Source organism: Carcharodon carcharias, chromosome 5 (genome assembly GCF_017639515.1).
Source record: "Carcharodon carcharias isolate sCarCar2 chromosome 5, sCarCar2.pri, whole genome shotgun sequence".
Taxonomy (NCBI): domain Eukaryota; kingdom Metazoa; phylum Chordata; class Chondrichthyes; order Lamniformes; family Lamnidae; genus Carcharodon; species Carcharodon carcharias.
The window spans coordinates 77,646,736-77,666,049 of NC_054471.1; positions in this window are offsets into that span (position 1 = coordinate 77,646,736).

Consider the following 19,314-nt stretch of genomic DNA (forward strand, 5'->3'; position numbering starts at 1 on the left):
GTGACGACACCCTAACAAAATTTAAAATTTAAGTTTAAAACGAAGGGGGACTTTTTTAAGTTCCCAAGGAAGAAATGCCAACTGGCTTCAGCCCTCCAGGGTATGTTCAGGGAAGTCCTATCATCACCTCGAGGGAGCTCTCCCCTGAAAAAATAATCAAGCTCCTTCCAGAGGCAGAGCATTGATTCATTCCACAAATTCCTCACATTCCTCAATTTCCTATTGTTTCTCTTCCCCTGCAAGATTAACTAAACCTTCCCAAAAACATCCAGTTCCTGTCTCTCCGGCTCAAACGGGAACTGTTTCTTGATAATTCACCACGGCTCCGCCCTGTTGCATCATCTGTTCCACAAAATTGTGCTCGTGTCTCCGTCGCCTTTTCTGATTGAGAAATTCCGGAATTGACCTCAAAAACTGCGTTGGAACTGTGCGTGTCAATTTCTTATCCTATTCCTTTTGTAATGGAAAGTATAAACAGCTTTGTTACCACAGCCACGTATCTTTCATCTGGTCGGGGAGTGCTTAACCAACTTCTTTTCAACTCGAATGATCGTATTTCTGACCAATTAAAGCGGTGACTCAGGATAACGCACTGAGCACATCAGCACCAACAGTACATTACCTCCGAATATTACCGTGACTCATTCACGTCACACAACCTGTTCGTGACTAATTTATAGGCTAAAACAGAACCCATATCCTTACATGCCACATGCTGTTCCCCAGTCCTCTTCACTAAAGGTTCATGGTTTTCAATGGGCTTTGCCACCTATATCTTAAATAAAGACTTTCATATATTGACTGCACCGTTCTCTTCCCAAAACGCTTTAAATCGATGAAGTATGTATGAAGTGCAATTCAATGTTGTAACTTAGGGTTAGCAACAACCAGCTTGAGCACAGCAAGCTCCCGGTAACAGCAATGTGCTAAATGGCTAGATAATTGGTTTTTCTGATATGTTGGTTGAGGGATAAATATTGGCCAGAAAAACGGGGAGAATTCCCTTGCATCTGCTTGGAAAATAGTACCAAGGGATCTTTGACATCCATCTGAGGAGGCAAATGGGGTCTTGGTTTAACGTCTCATCCGAAAGATGCATCTCCGACAGTGAGGTATTCCCACAGTACTGCACTGGAGTGTCAGCCTGGATTGCATCTTCCAATGCCTGGAATGAGATTTGCACACACAGCGGGTGGAGGGTGTGGGGGAGGGGATTTTATGAGACCTGCAAGAACGATGAAAGTAGCGAACGGGTTTCTTAGGTGGGAGCTGAAATTTCATTTTCCCAACCGCGGGTTCAAATTTAGATTAATTTAGAGGCGTGTTTGTGGTTGGTCGGGCCTCATACCATCCTGTGGTGAGTTCCTACTTGTAACACATTTGCATGCCATGAATACTCGTTATCTTAAAACATTTTTAAATTATGTCCTACCTTCAACGTAAAGTCAGCGGTGTCAAGGAATCTTGTGGCCCCTGGCTCATGTTTATTTAAAGGTGGCCATGCACCAGTCAGCTTTCTGTAGTTGTGTCTGAGGTCAGCGGTTTTTATTGTTGAACTCTACGGAACAAGGCTTGAATTGGAGGCTCAGGACCAACAAGGGGAGTCAGTGGTGAGGTGGGGTGTTGGGGGTTGGGGGGGTGTGGAGTGGGGTTGGAGGCATGGAGGAGTGAGAGAGGGATCCAAGTTAGGACAGAGGGTGGGGTTGGGGGCATGGAGGAGTGAAGCGGAAAGGGCCTGGTAGTTGCGTGATGCTGGTAAAAATCAGTCAAGGTAAGAAAATGAGGAACCTAAAGGGCACTATCAGTACTGTCCAAATGTGGATCCATCTCAGGGGGTTGTCTGGAAAGTCCTTACTGGGCTTTGACTTCTACAATGTTTCAATTATCCCCGCTGAGAGTAATCTCGGACAATGTCCTTTGTAATGCATAGAAGGAAGGATGAGTACAACACTGGACACTAACATGAATATTTAATAAATGGTGAACAAAGAAAACATAACATTGTTTCTTCACAATAAAGGAAGTGTCCCTAACTCCCCTGTAACCATCAATGTGTGCTAATCATGAGGTGTGCCAGTTACATTTAGCTCTCTGACTAAGCTAGTCTCAACAAATAACGATGATGCACAAACGAATAAAGTGAAACAAATATAATGTGAAATATTTACAAGTGAAATTTACATTTGAAAAAAATTCATACCACCTTTGTGATCTCCACAAATCTTATGTTGGTGGCAATGGAGTTGGGCAGGAGAGTTTTGGCCACGATGCAGAGCCTCCCTGTTTGTCCTGGGATCTGGTTTACAGTCCATTTGTACCTGCTGCATTGGCAGCTGAAGGTGAGTTTCACCACTGTAAACCTTACCCCTACCCCCCACTGCGTGATCACACATGACTCCCATGGATGCCACAAGCACTTCAAATTTTAATTGTAATCGCGTGGGAACCAGCAAGAGAGAGGAAGTGGCACCGAAATCCTGTTCTGCTATAAGGAACAGTGCACCATGGTTAAAATTCCATCTACGATCTTCTGACTCAGGTGAGAGTGCTGAACCACAGCTAACATCATTAGATGATTGAATACAGGTAAGCTTTGGTAACTGGTATATCACTGGTGTATGATTCCAACAGGACAGCGTTTCCCCAGTTGCAAACATTCTGTGGTTGTGAAAGGTGCTATATAAATGCAACAAAAATGTGCACCTTTAAAATATTAAAAGGCCCAATGCGCTTCATAGGGCCAACCACCAAACAAAATTTGGTACCATGCTCAATAGAGATATTAGGATAGGTGAAAAAAGGTCAAAGATAATCTAGGAGCAACTTTAAGGCAGAGAGGTTTAGGGCATAATTTATGAGTTTAGTGTTTAGGCCTTTAGCAAGGAAGAAGATGCTACTAATGTCATAGTGCAAGAGGAGTTAGTTGAGATACTGGATGGGCTAAAAATTGAATAAATCAAGGTACTGGAAAGGCTGTCTGTACTTAAAAGTTGATAAGTCACCTGGATTGGATGGGACGCATCTGGTAGGAAACTGATTGAAATAAGGGTGGGAATTGTGGAGGTACTGGTTATGATCTTCAATTTCCTTATATAGATGGGCAGTGTCAGAGGACTGGAGAATTGCAAGTATTGCATCCTTGTTCATAAAAGGATGTGAAAATAAACCCAACAACTATAGGCCATTCAGTTTAACCTCAGTAGTGGGCATGCTTTTAGAAACAATAATCCGGGCCAAAATTAACAGTCACTTAGACAAATATCAATTAATTAAGAAAACTAGTTTAGATTTGCTAAGGGCAAAATGTGTTTAACCAACTTGATTGAGTTATTTTTTAATGAGGTAACAGAGATGGTTGATGAGGGTAATGCGGTTGGTGTGGTGTATATGGACTTTCAAAAAGTGTGGTACAGACAGGAAGGGGTTTAACTTAAACAGCCCTGATTTCTCTTCTCACCACCTGTCCGTAAACAGGAAGGGGTTTTTATTTTGATTTCCTTGTAATAAGTGGCGGCGTTTTCCCAACCTTTCGGTTTTCATGTGATCCATTTATTAATAAACCCACAGCACACTCAAGATAGGGTAAACTCAGAGAGTTAGTTTATTTTCACACACTCTAAATACAGGAGGGCATAGCAACATGGCCTCCTTTTCACTCACACAATAAGGGAGGGGGATAGAGAAAGAAAGATTTAGAGAGCAAAGACCACAGAGTAAAGAATTATTGGTTCATGTGAGTCCAGAGTCCAGAATCAAATTCCAATAGTGCATTCCTTCACAGAGGTCAGCAAGCTCAGCTGATTCTAGGTAATGCACTTTTCCAGTAGGGATGACTTCCACATTTAGATAGGTACACAGAGATGAATTAGTCTGATAAGCGATGGTATAGAAGTTCAGAAGTTCCAGTAGAAACAGTGTATATAGGGCCAGGCATTCAAAGCTGGACAGAGCCCTTTTTCCGTGCTGCTGCTTGATAGAGGGAAATATGGACAGACTGAGCTTTGCAGCTTCACAAGGCAATATTACAGGTTCCACCAGCTAGGCAGGTCATGTCACATGACACCCACTTCTCCACTTCGGCTTAGTCAATGGGTGCATGTCCCTTTGTCCAGGTTCCTGAGGTTGTTAATGTTCCAGCCAATAAGAATTTGAAAGGTAGGTTGCAGGCCTCTGTGCCCTAGCAGACTATTAGTAGCCAGTTAGCAAGCCTGGGTTCTGAAATGCAGATGGCCTTGGTATAACTCCCTTTGAATTCCCACAGGGGTCATTTGTATCTCTTCAGAGATAATGAGGCGCAGTTTTCTGGAACACTGCCAAACAGTTCTTATTGTTCGAAGGTCACAGCCAGCCATCATTTCAGCCATTTTAAAATGTCATTGTCCAGTCTTAAAAATGTTAGAAATTGGGATTCCCAGGGGTCAGTACTCAGGCACTGCTTTTTGTGACATACAGTATATTAGTAACCTAGATTTGGGTGTGCAGGGCAAAATTTACAGATGACACAAAGCTTGTAAGTATTGTGAGGCAGTTAGTGATAGGCCTCAAGGGGACATAGACGGGCTGGTGGAATGGACGGGCATTTGTCAGATGGAGTTTATTGCAGAGAATTGTGAAGTGATGCATTTTGGTAGGGGCAGAGACAACGTAAAATATAGCATACAATTCTAAAAGGGGTGCAGGGATAGAGGGATGTGGGGGTATATGTGCACAAATCATTGAAGGTGGCAGAAAGAAGTTAAAAAGGCATGTGGAATCCTAGACTTTATAAATAGAGGCATTGAGTACAAAAGAAAAGAAGTTATGATGAACCTGTAAAAACACTAGTTTGCCCTCAACTGGAGTAGTGTCCAATTCTGGGCATTGCACTTTAGGAAGCATTCAAAGATTTTAGAGAGGGTACAGAAAGGAGTTAAGAGAATGGTTCCAGGGATGAAAGACTACAATTACATGGATAAGTTGGAGAAGCTGGGGTTGTTCTCATTAGGGAAGAGAAAGTTGTGAGAAGATTTGATAGAGTATTCAAAATCATGAGGGCTCTGGACAGAGTAAATAGGGAGGTAAAAATAAAATACTGCAGATGCTGGAAATCTGAAACAAAAACAGAAAGAGAGTTAACGTTTTGAGTCCGTATGACTTCTTTTAGCTCTGAAGAAGAATCACACTGACTTGAAACGTTAACTCTCTTTTTCTCTCCACAGATACTGTTAGACCTGCTGAGTATTTCCAGCATTTTCTGTACATAGGGAGGATTGAGAACCAGAGGACACCAAATTAAGGTGATTGGTAAAAGAACCAACTGCGATCATGAGAAAAAACCTTTCGAGTTGTTAGGATCTGGAATGGAAAGTGTACTGGAGGCAGATTCAATTTTTTTTTTATTCATTGAATGTAGGTGTCATTGGCCAGGACAGCATTTATTACCCATCCCTAATTGTCCTTGTTCATGGCATTTAAGAGTCAACCACATTGCTGTGGGTTTGGAGTCAAATGTAGGCCAGACCAGGTAAATACATCAGATTTCCTCTCCTTAAAGGACATTAGTGAGCCAGATGGATTTTTACAACAATCAGCAATGGTTTCATGGTCATCATTAGACTTTTTAATTTCAGGTTTTTATTGAATTCAAATTCCACCATCTACCATGGTGGGATTTGAACCCAGATCCCCAGAGCATTACCCTGGGTCTCTGGATTACTAGTCCAGCAACAATACCAGTATGCCATTGCTTCCCCTGAATCATGGTTTTCAAAAGGAATAGTTAAGCACCTGAAGCAAAAACATTTGAAGGGCTTTAAGGAAGTGGGATTAGCTGAGTTGCTCTTGCAAAGAACTGACACAGACACAGCACACCAAATGGCCTCCTTCTGTGCTGCAAACATTCTATAATTCAGATAGCTAAAGGAATGGCAGCCAGTAATGTGGCATAGAAAATGGGAAGCAACTGAATGGGCAGCGGGGACTGGGAGGGAGCAGCCACCAGTGAACCGGGAATGGACAGCAGGGAACGAGCAGCAGGAGAAAGCATGCGGTGGGGACCGTGAGGCAGCATGCAGTGGACAGTAAGAGGAACCAGCCAGTGGGGAGCAGAAGACAGGGAGCAAGTGGTGGGAAAGAGTATGCGACAGGGAGTGAGAGGGAGGATGCGGTGGGCAGTGGTTGGCAGGGAGTGGAAGGGAGTGGCGAAGAGTCAAGAGTAGGAGGTTTCAGGAAAGAGACAGCGGGCAGTAGACGCACAAAAGTAACATAAACAGCTGGAGAAACCATGCATGCGCCAGCAGTCAGAGTGAGAGCCAATTTCTTGATTTCCTTTTCCTGAGGTGGCAGGAATTACTGTTAATTTCTTGTCAATTACATTGTTGAGGTTTCTCAATGTCATGTTAATTACATTGTTAAGGTTATGAGAAACAGTTGTTGGATATAAATTGTCTTTGAGCACATATAACAACAGGATAGCTGGGACGCTGGATTGAGTGGGAAGAGAGCTATGAGACTGAACAAGTCAAAAGCTCTCGATAAAGAAAAGCTCTGTGAGTTAGTTTCAGCTTCACCAATCAGCTTGGATCTAATTACAGCGTAAAAAAATAACGTTGAGAAAATTTCTAGGCTCCCCAATTGCCTATTCACTGACCTGCAGTTGAACATTGTTTCTAACTTCATGCCTATTAAAATTGGAATGTACTAATGTGAACAATCCAGTCCTAGACAGGGCCATTTTGCAGATATGGCAATTATTTTTAGACCAATTACATTAATAATGTTAATGTCTGTATTTCTCTCTCCTTGTTTAATTTGGTCAGGTATAGTTAATTGCGAAAACTTATTTGTAAAATCAATCAGACAAGCCTACAATTGCTTGAGCGCATTATTCAGACTGACACTTCAGTGCAACTGAGGGAATGCTTCATTGGCAGAATTGTCATCTCTGAATGCGACATTAGACCGAGATGCTGTCTGCCCTCTGATGTGGATATAAAATGTCCTATGATATGACTTAAAAGAGAAGGGGAGTTCTAACTGGTGTCCTAGCCAATATTTCATCCTCATTCAGCATCATTAAAACAGTTAGGTCATTATTAGATTGCTGTTTGCGGGAGCTGGCTATGTACAAATTGGCTGCCAAGTTTCCAGCATTACATTAGTGACTGCCCCACAAAAGTACTTCATTGGTTGTAAACCATTCTTGTGAGCTCCTGAGCTGGTGAAAGGCATTGGATAAATGCAATCTGTCTTTGCAGAATATCAAATTAGGATTCAAGGATTTTTGCCAATGTTTTGTGTATCTAATTTTGGGACTCATGCACTTTTCCTTTAAAAAACACAAATCACAGAATCACAGAATTATACAGCACAGAAGGAGGCAATAAGAACATAAGTAGGAGCAGAACAAGGCCATTCGGGCAATCAAGTCTGCTTGGCCATTCAATAATCTGATAATCCTCAACTCCATCTTCCTGCTTTTTCCCCATACCCCTTGATTCCCTTAGTAATTAAAAATCCATCTATCTCAGCCTTGAATATACTTAACGACCCAACTTCTATAGCCCTCTGCAGCAAAGAATTCCACAGATTCACTACCCTCTGAGAGAAGAAATTCCTCCTCATCTCTGTCATAAATGGGGCCCCTTTACTCTGAGATTATGCCCTCTGATCTTAGACTCTCCCACAAGGGGAAACAATGTCTCAGCATCTACCCTGTCAAGAATCTTAAATATTTCAATAAGGTCACTTCTCATTCTTCTAAACTCCACTGAGTACAGGCCAAGCTACTCAACCTCTCTGCATAAGAAAATCCCTCCAAATCCGGGATCAACCCAGTGAACTTTTTCTGGAATGCCTCCAATGCCAGTATATCTTTCGTGAGATAAGGGGACCAAAACTGCTCACAGTATTCTAGGTGTGATCTAACTACGGCCTTGTATAGTTATTGCAAGACTTCCCTGTTATTAAACTCCATTCCCTTTGAAGTAAAGGCCAACATTCCATTTGTCTTCCCTATTACCTGCTGAACTTGTATGTTAGCTTTTTTGGGATTCATGTACAAGGACTCCCAAATCCCTCAATGCTGCAGCTTTCTGTAGTCTTTCTCCATTTAAATAATATTCAGTTCCTCTATTCTCCCTGCCAAAGTGCATAACCTCATATTTTCCCATTATATTCCATCACTAACTTAACCTGTCCAAATCCCTCTGCATCATCCCTGTGTCATCCTCAATGCTTGTCTTCCCACTTATTTTTGTGTCATCCGCAAACTTGGCGATAGTACATTCACTTTCCTCATCTAAGTCATTAATATATATTGTAAATAATTGTGGCTCCAGCACTGATCCCTGTGGCACTCCACTAGTTACAGGTTGCCATCCTGAAAATATTCCTCATATCCGAACTCTCTGCCTTCCGTTAGTTAGCCGATCCTCTATTCATGCTAATATACTACCCCTAACACCACGGGCTCTTATCTTACTAAGTAGCTTTATGTGCAGTACCTTATCGAACACCTTCTGGAAATCCAAATATAATACATCTACTGGTTCCCCTTTATCTATCCTGCTTGTTCTCTCCTCAAAGAATTCTAATAAATTTGTCAGGCATGATTTCCCCTTCATGAAGCCAAGCTGTCTCTGCATGATTATATTATGCATTTCTAAATGCTCTGCTATTACAACCTTTATAATAGACTCTAATATTTTCCCCATGATGAATGTTAAGCTAACTGGCCTATATTCTGCTGATTTTTTGTCTCCCTCCCTTTTGAATAAGGGAGTTACATTGGCAGTTTTCGAATCTTCTGGGACTTTTCCAGAATCTAAGGATTTTTGGAAGATTACTCCCAGTAATCCACTATCTCTGTAGCTATTTCCTTTAATATACTAGGATACAACCCATCAGGTCCAGGGGACTTATCAACCTTTAACCCCATTAGTTTCCCTAGTACTTTTTCTCTAGTGATAGTTATTGTATTTATTTCCTCCTCCCCCCAACCCCTTTTGCCCCTTGATTATTTGGTACTTTTGGTATGCTATTAGTGTCTTCTACCATGAAGACTGATGCAAAGTATTTATTCAACTCTTCTGCCATTTCCTGGTTCCCCATTGTTATTTTCCCAGCCTCATTCTCTAAGGGGCCTATGTTTACTTTGGCCTCTCTCTTCCTTTTATATATATATAAAGAAGCTCTTATTGTCCATTTTTATATTACTTGCTATTTTACTCTCAAAGTTTATTTTCTCCCTCTATTATTTTTTGGTCATCTTTTGTTGGTTTTTAAAACTTTCCCAATCCTCTGGCTTACCGCTAATCTTCGCTACATTGTATGTTTTTTCTTTCAATTTGATATTATCCTCAACTTCCTTGATTAACCATGTTTTGATTTATCCCCTTCCTAGAATCCTTCTCTCTAGGATGTATCATTTTGTGAGTCTTGAACTATTTTCTTAAACATCTGCCATTGTTATCAACCGTCTTTACTGCTGAACTCCATTCCCAGTCCACTCCAGCCAATGCTGGCTTCATTCCTTTGTAATTACCCATATTGAAACTTAGCACAGCTGTTTCCGACCCAAATTTCCCACTCTCAAACTGAATGCTAAATTCTACCATGTTATGGTCACTATTTCAAGGGGATCTTTTTCTCTGAGATCATTCCTTAAACTTGCCTCATTACACATTACCAGATCCAAAATAACCTGACCCCGGGTTGGATCCACAACATATTGTTCTAGGAAACTGTACCGAATATACTCTATGAACTCTTGCTCATGGCTGTCTCTGCTAATCTGATTTTTCCCCCTATATATGAAGATTAAAGTCACCCATGATTAACGTTCTGTCTTTTTACATGCCCACATTAACTCCTGACTTATTTTCTGTCCTACAGTATAGCTACTGTTAGGGGACCAATAGACTACTCCCACCAGTGTCTTCTTCCCCTTGTTACTTCTTACCTCCACCCATATGGATTCTACATTTTCTGATCCAAGATCATTTCTTGCTATCGTACTTATTCCATCTCATACTAACAAAGCTACCCCACCACCCTTTCCTTCCTGCCTGTCCTTTCGAAAAGTCACATACCTCTGAATATTTAGTTCCCAAGTTGGATCTCCTTGTAACCCTGTCTCCGTAATGGCTATAAGATCATACCCATTAACCTTTATTTGTACCATTAATTCATCTATTTTGTTCCGAATGCTACATGCATTCAAGTAATGAGCCATAAATTTTACCTTTTTACCATTTTTTCCCCCTTTGACTGTATTTTCTGCTGCTTTTTAATGTTTGGACACTCTGTCCCTTCCTGTCACACTGAGTATCATTACCTAAATAGCAGCCCTGCAATGCTGCCATATTCTCTTGCTTTGTAAGCCTACGTATCCCCTCTCCAGAATGCCCCCCACCCCCCTCTATTTAGTTTAAAGCCCTCTCTACAGCCCTAGTTATTTGATTCGCTAGGACACTGGTCCCAGCACGTTTCAAGTGAAGCGCCTCCCACCGGAACAGCTCCCTTCTACCCTAGTACTGGTGCCATTGCCCTATGAACTGAAACCCATTCCTCCCACACTAATCTATGAGCTACGCATTTAACTCCTTGACTTTATTTACCCTATGCCAGTTTGCTCATGGCTCAGGTAGTATTCCGAGATTATTACCTTAGAGGCTCTACTATTTAATTTAGCTCCTAACTGTTCAAATTCTTTCAGCAGAACCTCCTTTCTAGTTCTACCAATGTTGTTGGTATCAGCGTGGACGACGACAGTTGGATCCCCCCTCCCCCACTCCAAGTTCCTCTCTAGCTCTGAGGAGATGTCCTTAACCCTGGCAATTGGCAGGCAACACAGCCTACGGGACTGATACTCATGGCTGTAGAGAACAGAATCTACCCCCTTAATTACACTGTCCCCTACCACGACTACATTCGTATTTCCTCCATCCACTTGAATGTCTCCCTATACCATGGTGCCGTGGTCAGTTTGCTCATCCTCCCTGCAGTCCCCACTCTCGTCCACATAGCTTGCAAGATCCTCATAACTGTTGGGCAGTTGTAGGGACCAAGACTCCTCGAATGCTAGCCCCTGGGTTCCCGTACCTGTTTCACCTGCAGTCACACTCTCTTGTCTGTGATCACAGACCAAATTTGAATTACCTAATCTGAGGGATGTGACCGCCTCCTGGAGCAAAGTGTCCAGGTAACTTTCCCCCTTCATAATGTGGTGCAATATCTGCAGCTCAGATTCCAGCTCCTTAACTTGGATTCAAAGTTCCTCGAGTTGCAAACACTTATTACAGATGTGTTTGCTCTGGATCACCTTGGTGTGCAGCCGCAACATATCACCCACCCTGTGATCACTATCATATTTTATTTAATTTATTAATTAATTACTCTAGTATCCCTGCTCTTTACACTTGAAGAATCCCTCGCTCTTTACACTTCATTGTAATTATCTTTTTACACACCAGTATCAATCCTATACTTAACAAGCCATTTTTTAAGAAAAAAAAAAATAAGAGACCCAAACACAAACTAAAGGCCTCACTTTTACTTTAAAGACTAAAAATACTCACCAATCAGCTGCTCTTTGCGCTCTATTCCCTCTCGTGCTCTTTAATGGTCTCTCATCTCTCTCTCTGCATTCTTTCATGGTCTCTCCTCTCTCTCTCTCTGTGCTCTTGTCTGAACTCTCGCCTCTCTCTTCGCACTCTTTAATGGACCCTCGCCTCTCTCTCTCTGCACTCTTTAATCATTTGATCCGATGCGTCTGCACTGGCTCTCTGAATAAGCAATTTACTTAGTGCCATTGCCCCACTTTCCACCATAACACTGCACATTCGCCCTTTTCAGATAATTCATTTCCATCCTGAATGCCTCAATTGAACCTGCCTCCATCACACTCTCTGTCACGCATTCCAGATCTTAACCACTCGCAACCTGAAAAAGTTTCTCCTCATGTCTCCACTGTTTCTTGTGTCAATTACCTTAAATCTGTGTCCTCTAATTCTTGAGACAACACTGGCATCTACCCAGCTATGTAGAAAATTGCCAAGGTATGCCCTATAAACAAAAAGCAGGACAAATCCAACCTGACCAATTACTGCCCCCATCAAGTCTACTCTCCATCATCAGTAAAGTAATGGAATGGGTCACCAACAGCGCAATCAAGCAGCTCTTGCTTAGCAATAACCTGCTCACTGACATCAGTTTGTGTTCCGCCAGGGCCACTCAGCTCCTGACCTCATTACAGCCATCGTCCAAACATGGACAAAAGAGCTGAACTCCCGAGGTGAGGTGAGAGTGACTGCTCTTGACATCAAAGGCACATTAGACCAAGTATGATACCAAAGAGTCTTAGCAAAACTGGAGCCAATGGGTATCGGGGAAAAACTCTCCAATGTTTGGAGTCATACCTAGCACAAAGGAAGTTGATTGTGGTTGTTGGAGGTCAATCATCTCAGCTCCAGGACATCATTACAGGAGTTCCTCAGGGTAGTGTCCTCGGCCCAACCATCTTCAGCTGCTTCATCAATGACCTTCCTTCCATCAAAAGGTCAGAAGTAGGGATGTTCGTTGATGATTGCACAATGTTTAGCACCATTTGAGACAGATACTGAAGCAGTCCATGTCCAAGTGCAGCAAGGCCTGAACAATATCCAGGCTATGGCTGACAAATGGCAAGTAACATTCCCGCCACACAAGTGTCAGGCAATGACCATCTCCAACAAGAGATAATCTTACCATCGCCCCTTGAAGTTCAATGGCATTACCATCACTGAATCCCCCGCTATCAAAATCCTGGGGGCTACCGTTGACCAGAAACTAAACTGGACTAGCCATATAGATACTGTCACTACAAGAGCAGGTCAGAGGCTAGGAATCCTGCGATGAATAACTCACCTCCTGACTCCTCAAAGCCTGTCCGCCATCTACAAGTCACAAGTCAGGAGTGTGATGGAATACTCTCCACCTGCCCGGGTGAGTGCAGCTCCCACAACACTCAAGAAGCTGGACACCATCTAGGACAAAGCAGCCTGCTCAATTGGCATTATATCCACAAACATTCACTCTCTCCACCACCGACACACTGCAGCAGCACTGTGTACCACCTACTGTGGGAATTCACCAAGGCTTCTTACAAAGCACTTTCCAAACCCACGACCACTACCATCTGGAAGGACAAGGGCAGCAGATAGATGGGAACACCACCACCTGGAAGTTCCCCTCCAAGTCACTCACCATCCTAACTTGGAAACATATCTCCATTCCTTCATTGTTGCTGGGTCAAAATCCTGGAACATCCTTCCTAACAGCATTGTGGGTGTACCTATGCCACATGGACTGCAGCGGTTCAAGAAGGCAGCTCACCACCACCTTCTCAAGGGCAATTAGGGATGAGCAATAAATCCTGGCCCGGCCAGCAAAGCCCACATCCCGTGTATGAATAAGCAAAAACTTCTCTATCTGCTCTGTCCATACCCCTCATGATTTTGAACACCTCTGTCAAACCTCCTCTCGACCTTCTCGTCTCCAGAAAAACGGTCTCAGCTTCTCCAATCCAGTTATGTAACTTCATCATTCCTGAAACCATTCCCTGAATCTTTTCTGCACTCTCTCTCTTGGCTTTATTCCAGTAAGTCTGGGAACATGTTTGCAGATAATACCAAAATGTGTACACAGTTAGTAATTTTGCACTAATTAATAGTTTGCAAGTTGATTTAGACAGGTCTGGTGACTGCGCTCCTGTACGGCAGGTGCCATTTAATGTGGATGAGTTGAGCACTTGGGTTTGGAGACTACAGGTCTGTCTGTACTATAGAGGATACACGTTAATGGAAACACAGCAGGAAAACACCTTGAGAGTAGTAGTTCACCCTCATTAAAAGGATACAGTATGAGTCGGCTTTATAGAATTTATTTAGAGTTTTGGGTTATGGCAAGTTGTGATTATTTTTGTTGTTAATAAGAAAGGAGGTTATTTTTGGCCCAAATTTGAAACGAGGTGCTAAGTGGGTGCTGTGCTAATAAGACACACCTGTTTGTAAATCTGGATATAACACACAATTTTGGGTCTAATTACTGATTACCATAATTTGAACTTACCTGAGGTACTACACCAGAACCCTGGCTTGGCCTAAATAGCCAAGTGGTTATGGTACTGGGCTTGTAACCCCAAGATCAAGAGTTCAAATCTCACAATGGTAAACTATGAAACAATGTAACTTCATCTGAAACAGATGGAAACGTGTTTGTACTCAAAAGAGTTACACCAGAACCCTCCAGGTTCAGCAATGAAAATGCTGATTAGAGGCAAATTCTCTGGAGATGAGTATGTGGGGTCATTGCATCCACTTCCACTGAAGGTGTGAAGAGTGTCCTGTCTGGTTGACAGTATCATATTGCAGGGACTGAGGGAGAGGGCCCACAGGTTCTTGGTTACATCACTGGAGGTCCTAGTGAAGGAGGCCCAGCTGAGGAGGCATGTCCTGTATGCCCACGGGAAGGGACATCACTTTACCCTCCCCATCCTTCTCTCCTGCAGCAGCTGGGGCTGCCCTACCTGGCCTCATGTCCTCCCCCCAGTCTGCATCCAGACCAAGGGGAACCCCTAGAAAGAAGCTGATGACCAAACTCTCCCTTTCTCCAGGTGGCTCTCTATAAGGTGTCCAATAATGTGGCATATCACAACACTCACTCTCCTTGGATGAAGTCCTCAAAGAATTTGCAGAATAAATGCTCCTCGTGCGTTGGTGAAGTCTTGACAAGATGACTCAGAAAGTCACCTGTGTAATGTTTCAGAGGCTTCTCTTCACAACTCCAGCAGCAATGAACATAAAATAATGACTAGGCTTTCAAGTAGCGTTTGAACATGAACACCATGTTTACTCCCAAATAGCTGGTTGCTGTTTGGAGAGGCCGTTAGATGAAGCGCTAACCACCAAAATACCATGCGACTTCCTTAATGAGCACTAGCAGGATTTTAAATGGTAACGAGCCCCTTAATGAGCCTCCGGGTGGCTGTTCCTAGCACAACAGCTTATATTCAAATAGCGCCTTAAACATCCTGAGGCACTTCACAGGAGCATTCTAAAACAAAATATGACACCAAGTCACGTAAGGAGACATTAGGTCAGATGTCCAAAAGCTTTGTCAAAGAGATTGGTTTTAAGAAACATCTTAAAAGTGGGAAGCAAAGTAGAGAGCCAGAGTGGGGGCGGAATTCCAGACTCTAAGGCCCAGGCAACTGAAGGCACGGCCACCAATGACAAAAGCTGCAGACAGGTTGAGAAGGGCAAGGAGGATTAGGTTAACTTTGTCAAAGTCTCATGGCATGTCAGGCTTCAGCTCATTATCAAGGTAACATCTTGAGCTAAATCAGGCTGAACCGCCATTTTAGCTCAAACCCCAGCTAGACCACCTCATAGTTCTTTAGTGCTTGAATGCACTGCTGAAAATCACTCCCAAAGACATAGATTTATACTTTGCCTTTCACAATTTATAAACATCCCAAAGCACTTTACAACCTATAATGTACTTTTGAAGTGTAGTCACAGTGTAATGTAGGGAATGGGCAGCTAATTTTTGTACAGTATGATTCCACAAATAGTAATTTGATAATGGCCAGATAATCTGTTTTTCCTGAGTGAAATTGGTTGAAGCCTAAATATTAACCAGGGCACTGGGGAGAACTTGCCTACTTCATTTATGCAATGGGGTCTCTTGCATCCACCTGAGAGAGGCAGGTGGGTCCTTGGTTTAACTTCTTATCTGAGAGATTACTCCCTCAGTACTGGAGAGTCAGAACAAACTTTGTACTAAAGCCTGTGGAGTGGGATTTGAACCCCCAGCCTTCTGGCTCAAAGGCAAGAGTGTCACCCCCTGTTGTAAACTGTATTGCCAGGACCATTTAGTACAAGACAAGGAGCACCTGCACTTAGGCTAAATAAGGCTCTAACATGCCTTCATGTTTGTTATGTTCAGCTTTGCTCCTCATGCTGGGTGAAGAATGTTGAATCTCTGGAAAAGATGTGGAGGAGGACAATCAGAATGGTACCATATCTCCCAGCTCTTAGTCATAGAAAATAAGTTGCAAGATTTCGGAGTATGGAGAAACCGAGGTCTAATTGGAAAATGATTGACATTTTTTAAAAATGATGATAGGAATGGGTGCAATATGGGCAGATAGATTATTTCAAATGAGTAAGAATGGGGGGACAGGGAACTATTCCTATAAAATCCATAGCCACAGTTAGCTTAGATGTCAGGAAATATTTATTTTCCCAATGGAACACCTTGCCAAGGCATGTTGAAAATGGGATTACTACAGTCCTTTAAAGAAAGGGTGTTTCCAGTTATAATGGGTAAATTGCTAGTTAGTTGAGATTATGACAGATTATAGGCTACTGCAGTCCCTTGGATCTTTGCTTGATTGTCTTAGAAAGTCAAAGAAGAAACACTGGAATTTTTTGCAAATTTGCCGCGTTTCTCCCTATTTTCTGCCTCCCCCAGTTACCAAAAATGGATGAACAGAATGCAGGATTGCACTATTAGTTAAATGGAGAAAGCTCATTGTGCCTGAAAAATGTTTTTTATCCCTCTTTTCATATATTGATGTGAACAATTTAACTGAAATTCTGAAAAAATACACTTTTACTAAAACACAGTTTCAATTAAAATTATTTTTCCTCTGCAAGTTATATTGTTATATGTTAGCTGTGGCTCAGTGGGTAGCACTCTTATTAAGTGAGAAGGTTGTGGGTTCAAGTCCCACTGCAGCGACTTGACCACATAATCCAACCTGACAGTTCAATGTGGCACTGAGGAAATTCTACATCATTTTGTATGAGATGTTAACAGGAAGACTCACCTGCTTTCTCAGCTGGGGATAACAAATCCCATGACTCCATTTTGATTAAGAGCAAACAAATTCTCCCCAGCTTCCTAGCCTATATTCTTCAATCAGCCAACATCACTACCTCAGGTAATCTGGCACCAAATGCGGAGAGAGAAAGAGTGTTAACGTTTCGAAGAGTTCCCAGGAGTCGAGCCTGCAGATTATTTTGATTCAACACAGGAAACCTCACCCAACCCAGACAGGGAACTCAGATCTGAAGAGTCTTATTGGACTTGAAAAGTTAACTCTCTTTCTCTCTCCACAGATGGCTGCCTTATCTGCTGGGTTATCCAGCATTTTCTGTTCTCAATTCAAGATCTTCAGTATACAAACATACGAACAAAGAGCAAGAGTAGGCCACTCGGCCCCTGGAGCCTGTTCCGCCATTCGATAAGATCATGGCTGATCTGATTGTAATCTCAACACAACATTCCCACCTACCCCGATAACTTTTTACCCCCTTATTAATCTAGAATCTAACTCTGCCTTAAAAATATTCAAAGATGCTGCTTCCACCACCTTTTGAGGAAGAGAGTTCCAAAGATTCACAACCCTCTGAGTGAAAGAATTTCCCTTCATCTGTCTTAAATGAGCGACCCCTTATTTTTAAACAGGGGCCCCCTAGTTTTAGATTCTCCCAAAACAGGAAACATCCTTTCCACATCCATCCTGTCAAGTCCCCTCAGGATCGTATATGTTTCAATTATAAAAACAAGAAACTGCGGTTGCTGGAAATCTAAAACAAAAACAGAATTACCTGGAAAAACTCAGCAGGTCTGGCAGCATCGGCGGAGAAGAAAAGAGTTGAGGTTTCGAGTCCTTATGACCCTTCAACACAACTGAGTGAATATTAGGAGAGGGGTGAAATTTAAGCTGGTTTAAGGTGGGGGTGGTGGTGGGGGGAGAGAAGTTGGGGGGGGTGGTTGTAGGGACAAGCAAGCAGTGATAGGAGCAGATAATCAAAAGATGTCACAGACAGAAGAACAAAGAGGTGTTGAAGGTGGTGATATTATCTAAACGAATGTGCGAATTAAGAACGGATGGCAGGACACTCAAGGTATAGCTCTAGTGGGGGTGGGGTGGAAAGGCTAACAGGGCATAAAAGATATAGATTTAAAAATAATGGAAATAGGTGGGAAAAGAAAAATCTATATAAATTATTGGAAAAAACAAAAGGAAGGGGGAAGAAACGGAAAGGGGGTGGGGATGGAGGAGGGAGTTCAAGATCTAAAGTTGTTGAATTCAATATTCTGTAAAATGCCTAGTTGGAAGATGAGGTGCTGTTCCTCCAGTTTGCGTTGGGCTTCACTGGAACAATGCAGCAAGCCAAGGACAGACATGTGGGCAAGAGAGCAGGGTGGAGTGTTAAAATGGCAAGCGACAGGGAGGTTTGGGTCATTCTTGCGGACAGACTGCAGGTGTTCTGCAAAGCGGTCGCCCAGTTTACGTTTGGTCTCTCCAATGTAGAGGAGACCGCATCGGGAGCAACAAATGCAGTAGACTAAGTTAGGTGAAGTGTAAGTGAAATGCTGCTTTACTTGAAAGGAGTGTTTGGGCTCTTGGACGGTGAGGAGAGAGGAAGTGAAGGGGCAGGTGTTGGATCTTTTGCATGGGCATGGGGAGGTGCCATAGGTGGGGGTTGAGGAGTAGGGGGTGATGGAGGAGTGGACCAGGGTGTCCCGGAGGGAACGATCCCTACTGAATGCCGCCAGGGGGTGTGAAGGTAAGATGTGTTTGGTGGTGGCATCATGCTGGAGTTGGCGGAAATGGCGTGGAGGATGATCCTTCGAATGCGGAGGCTGATGGGATGCTAAGTGAGGACAAGGGGGACCCTATCATGTTTCTGGGAGGGAGGAGAAGGCGTGAGGGCAGATGTGTGGGAGATGGGCCAGACACGGTTGAGGGCCCTGTCAACGATCATGGGTGGAAAACCTCGGTTAAGGAAGAAGGAGGACATGTCAGAGGAACTGTTTTTGAAGGTAGCATCATCAGAACAGATGCGACGGAGGCGAAGGAACTGAGACAATGGGATGGAGTCCTTACAGGAAGCGGGGTGTGAGGAGCTGTAGTCGAGGTAGCTGTGGGAGTCGGTAGGCTTGTAATGGATATTGGTGGACAGTCTATCACCAGAAATTGAGACAGGGAGGTCAAGGAAGGGAAGGGAAGTGTCAGAGATGGACCATGTGAAAATGATGGAGGGGTGGAGATTGGAAGAAAAATTAATAAATTTTTCCAGGTCCCGACGAGAGCATGAAGCAGCACCGAAGTAATCATCGATGTACCGGAGAAAGAGTTATGGAAGGGGGCCGGAGTAGGACTGGAACAAGAAATGTTCCACATACCCCATAAAGAGACAGCATAGCTGGGGCCCATGTGGGTACCCATAGCCACACCTTTTATATGGAGGAAGTGAGAGGAGTTAAAGGAGAAATTGT